Genomic DNA, 5,405 nt, shown 5'->3' with positions numbered 1-5,405 from the left:
TGGCCTGAACCAGGATGTACCCATAATGGCTGCTAGCCTCATCGTTAGGACTTTGCAGAGCTGGTAGGATCTAGGCTGTATGAATATGCATTGAGTTTTGCATATTTGGAAAAAGTGTGACTGCTTACTACATTCCTCCAATGTTTCAGAGTAGCTGCAGGTATGGACAATGAGAGGACCCTCGTGTGTGGGTGGCACCAACATGTAGGATGGTGCCCTAGATGGGACATGAAGGAAAGAGGGAAGGCAGGCATGCTGCCTCCTGCTTACCCTCCAGGCAGGCTTTCCCCTCTGTCATTTGGCTCTGCAATGTACATCATGAACTGAATTCTGTAATGTCAGCTATAATTAAGGTTTCCTGCTGAGACTTGGGTGTCAGTGGTCTACCTGTCTTAGTTACTTTTTGCACACGCTCAGTAGGCATCTCTGTAGGGTTTTTGGTAGTGAGGGTCAGCAATACCTAGAAAAGCTGGAGAGAGGCAGAGGACAGGGCCTGATAATTTCATCCCTGAGGGATGATGTGTAGAGTGATTGTCCTACTCGCTGATCATCTGCTCACACTCAAGTGCACAGATTTTCATTCAAAGACTTGGTATGGAAGACCCTATTTTTATCACCGCATTGTGTTTCAGGGTATAAAGGTTCATAGATTGTGTTGAATGATTCCATTCAGGCTTCCCTGAGGCTGCTCCCTTCCTTTGCATTCTATGCATGAACACTTCAGTAAGGTGGCTCTGAGATCACAAATCATGAAGAGCCTTTTTCTCAAAGCCAGGGTGTAATGGACTCTTGATTCTATAGAAGAATTGTGATGGAATTCAGTGAGTTTCCATCTGAAGCTATGTGGCTGAAGTATGTTGGGGCTCAGTGTTCCATAATCCTGTAGCCCCAACTTCCAAGGACACCATACAGCACTGAAGCTCAGAGATGATGTGAGGATGATGTATAGCTGGTGACAAAGAGAATGAGCATATGCTGGGGAAAACATCGGAGAAATTGCAGTTTTCTGGAGATAGGGGATATTTCATTGTAGCACACTTTTAAAATTGAATGTTGTGATCCCTAGATCATATAATACCCACATTCACTTACAACAACTAGAGATGCTCCCTTTTATTGTGTAGCAAGTTAGCTCCATATTGGGCAGACAGAGAATTTCAACTAAAGCTAAAAGACCCTTTAGCTGTTTTAAACTTAAGTTTAGCGCCATGCTTCGGCGGGGTGTAGTCTGGGTCACTTGTTGGTTTAACAGAGCACGGCTGCTGTGTCCTAAGGCTGCAGCCATGCTTAGCTTGGTCACGTTGTGGGGTGGATAAGGGAAGACTGTCCTCTTTGGAGTGGGTCTCATGTCTGCAAATGATAAATGGGTTTAGATGATCTGGGTCCCATTGGCTGGTCTATTGTTCTTTTCTTCTTGTTTGATAGCAGTGGGGGTAGACAATATTACACTATGTAATAGCGGCTCCACTATAGATGAGTTCCTTTGCTTATCCAAGCAAAACCCAATTGGGTATAAGTGCTTGTGTCCTTTCAGTTTGTGGTCAGTGTTTGTACCCAGTCAGAGAAATCTTCCATGGCTATAGCAAATGCTTGCATCTTTCTTCATGAGACAAATTTCCCCATTTGTCAGAGAAGACCTGTACTTTTCGCTATGGTTATAGGTGGCCATGAAAACATGATGTCCCGTGCAGTGTGTTAATTATTGAAACTGTCCTAGCGATTTGATTTGAAACTGTCTCATTGCTCTTTGTTTATCAATAAAATTATGAAAAAAAAACAAAAACAAAACAAAACAAAATGATGTCCCAAAAGGGAATGCCCAGTTTCTTTGCTAGGGGAACACTAGAAACAGAGGAGGGTCCCAGGCAAATTTGATTCCAAGTAAGGGGATTGTTTGACATTAATTTATTTTTAAAAATTTTTTTAGATTAAAAATAGAGACTTACCTTATTCATTGAAAATATTTAACATTACATTCACTTGAAAATAATGGAACAGTTAGTTGCAAAATAAAATATTTTCTAGAGAAATTCTTCCCATTGTAGAAAGCATTGAATTTTTTTTTCTTTTTGTTATTTGCTATATGTTTTATTTGAATATTAGTCACCCAGTTCCCATCCTCTAGGAAGAAATGAGAGAAAAAAGAAACCATTAAATATTAAGAATTTTGAAAAAAGGTAAAAATGTGAACCACTACAAATTTAGTCACCAAAAGCCCAGTAAACACATTTTCTTTTTTTTTTCTATATATATTTTTTAAATTTGTTGTTGTTTTTACTTTTTAACAGAGGCAAAGCCTGCATGGTCTGTTCGGTGGCCTTTTCCTCAGCTCTGTGCCAGGTATGGCTGTGTACTTTGCACAGTATTTCCACACCCAGGTGGCCAAGGAAAATCTCAGGTTTGCGCGCCAGGGTAATGTTTGTCTCCTGGGTCCAGGGCTATCCAAATCTTGGAATGATGTCTCTTAGCAGTGCTTCTGTGACTCTTGCACATTTTCTGCTCTTGTGGGGTAGGCTTCTTCCTTGTCCTGTCACACAGGCGTCACTAAGGACTGATAATTTCGTACTAGAGGGATTTAAGAAGAATCTGCATCCATCTGTTCACACAGGGAGGCTGGCATCTGTTGATTACCTAGAGGCCAAATGAACCTTTGACTGGGGGTTGTGGGCACCCTTCAGGCATTGTCCACAAATGCCCGGAGTGCAGGCTGTGAGCTCTGGAACCAAGAGACAATGTCCCAGTGGCCTCTCTAATGCTGACTTTCTGATGCGAGTGCTAGTGGCAGTATTTCAGTGCTGATTAGCCTCATGTCAGAACTCTGCCACCATCCTCCCTTGCTGTGTGTCCACATTCTGGAGCAAACTACACAGTTTCTTTTGATGTGATTTGGGGTATCTGGGAGAGGGTGCCCTGGCACGAGGGCACTAGCTGGTGGCTGCCGCCTTTTGGATCAATCATAGTGGCTCACTGGCCTCTGTCTGCCTTCTGGTTTACTCAAGGTTCTATGTTCCAGTGCTCTGGTGTCCCATACTATAAGTGACAGCAGTTTCCCTTAGGGCGCAGAGAGCATGTCCAAGTTTTGAAATGTGGCATTCATACTTTATGCCCTTGCCCCAGCACACGCAGGATCTCTCTCTCTGTCTGCCTGTCTGTCTTTCTCTCTCATTGTCTATCTGTCTCTCTGTCTGTCTGTCTCTGTCTGTCTGTCTGTCTGTCTGTCTCTGTCTGTCTGTCTGTCTGTCTCTGTCTGTCTGTCTGTCTGTCTCTCTCTTTCACTCTCTGTATTTATACAGAAAATGGACATTTGGAGTATATACGGATGATACCCTTGTATCATGTTTCATCAAAAGATTCCATGTGATGGCTGTTGGCTCTGTCTTCCAGCCTGTGGTTCTGTGAAACAGAGATCGGACCTCTGCCACAGAGTCCAGAGTCACCATCGCATACCCTGCTTGTCAGAATCCCTCTAGCAGATAGTCACTTTCATCTGTATTTAACATCATCTTCCGCAGGAGGCTGTTCAGTGAGATTTCCCAGTCATGCACTGTCTCCATAGAGTCCTGTAGGGGTCCTCCTGCTTTAGCCTGGAGAAGTCACCTAGCTGAGCTGTTTCATGTCTCTAGATTTAGGATGAGATTTTGTTATAAAAGACCCTAATGTGGGCCCATACTAGTATTTTACAAAGAGCAGTGCCTTTTCTTCTCCATTAGGCTTATAGGGGATTGTGGATCTCCCCTGAGCACGAGGGTCCCGAGTTAGCTTGTCAGCATCTTGCATTAGCAGGCAGTGGAAGCAAGTGTGCTGAAGCATGCAGGATATCTTGGGTTCGGAGTCTAACTGGGTTGACACGTTCACCTCCAGCAGGTATCGAGATCTTATGACTTGTGGTAAGACACCTGTGTCCATTTTATTTCTGTTCCTGGACATACAGGAAGAAAGGCTTGGTTATATCTGGAAGTCCTAAGGCAGAAGCCTGAGGTGCAGTGTCTTTGATTTGTTAGGATGGTATCTTCTTGTGTGTTACTGGAGGAGGGTCTCTTGCCCACCCCACTGGTGGCTTCATTTAGAGGCCAAACAACTGAGACAAATTAGCGATCAAAGAGCAGCAGAATCCTGCTGATCCTACAACCTCTTAGCTGGCCCCAATGATTGGCAGGCGTAGAGCAGAAGCAGCCTGTTTGTCTTCCAGGGCAGTTACAGATTCATGTTTCCTATGAAACCCAATATTTTCCTGGTCGACAGGTTTGTTCTTCTCTCTTACACACCTCAGTGGAAGCTTTCCAATATAGATAAATGGGGACATCAATGCCTTGATAGCAGTCCTTGCAAATCCGACTTATTGTGAGGAAGACTTCTACATACTGGAATATGGCAGACGTGTCTCAGGGGAGTGATGAAGGCTTTGAGGTCCTAAGGCAGCATAAACACCTGCATGTGAAGGGATTCCTTACATCCCCGGGGATGCCTAGTCCTCTGAGCTGCTCTTTATGCTTGCAACAGGGTCTTCCCATTGAAGTGCAAGAATTGGCTGCCTGACAGGTGCGAGGCAGAGATGGGAAGAAAGCCTCTGTGAAGTGCAGGCCAGCAGCCCAGGCAGCACTTGCTGGAATAAGTGCATCAGTGTGCAGGGATTTGGTACCATGTCATGGCTAGTCTCAGTGGTGTGCTCTAGTCATGATGGTCCTACACCTTTCATACTCATTAATCCCTGTTTGCCAGAGCAGGAAGTGAGGGGTGCTCCATGATGCCTGATATCTCGCTAGAATGTGATGCTCTCAAAACCATTTTGCACATCTTTCAATGCCTTGTATGACCCTGCGGGGGATGCAGTATTTCTGAACAGGAACAGGTATAACCTAGGCTTCACTTCCACTCTCAGGGCTACTTGATTAGCAGCCTGCCCAGGAGGTTATCATGGTCCCACACCCTGGTTACCTTATGTGTCAGGATATGGGACTTGTTTGTTCCTAGCTTTTGTGAATTCTCTCGTTAAATTTTCCACTCTTCTGCTTGTGACATTTTAAAGTTTCCCCTTATAGCTCTTGTTGAGGCAGGCTTAAGGCACATTTCTTTGTGTCCTAAGGGTATTTGGGCTTGTAGTTTTTCAATCAGGCCTCTTCCTGTTAGGGAACTGGTCAACTTAGAAAACACAGAGAATGAGCTGGCCCTCTGGACCTCTGTGACATATCTTTATGGACAGTCTCTAACATAAACATGGGCATAGTCTGTTTCAAGTGGATTTCTCCATGTGTGGTTTGCCAAAGTTACTCCATAGGGTCCTTCCTAGGCTCTTTTAAAGGTTTTTGAATATGCATTTATTGGGCTAATTTTAGAGGTTTGTCTGTCCAAGGCCAGCCTATAAAAACACACATCACTTCAGTGTACTTTTGCTTCAGGCCTATTTG

Source organism: Octodon degus, unplaced genomic scaffold, assembly GCF_000260255.1.
Source record: "Octodon degus isolate 3935 unplaced genomic scaffold, OctDeg1.0 scaffold00376, whole genome shotgun sequence".
Classification (NCBI taxonomy): Eukaryota; Metazoa; Chordata; class Mammalia; order Rodentia; family Octodontidae; genus Octodon; species Octodon degus.
Note: the sequence above shows the minus strand (reverse complement) of the source record.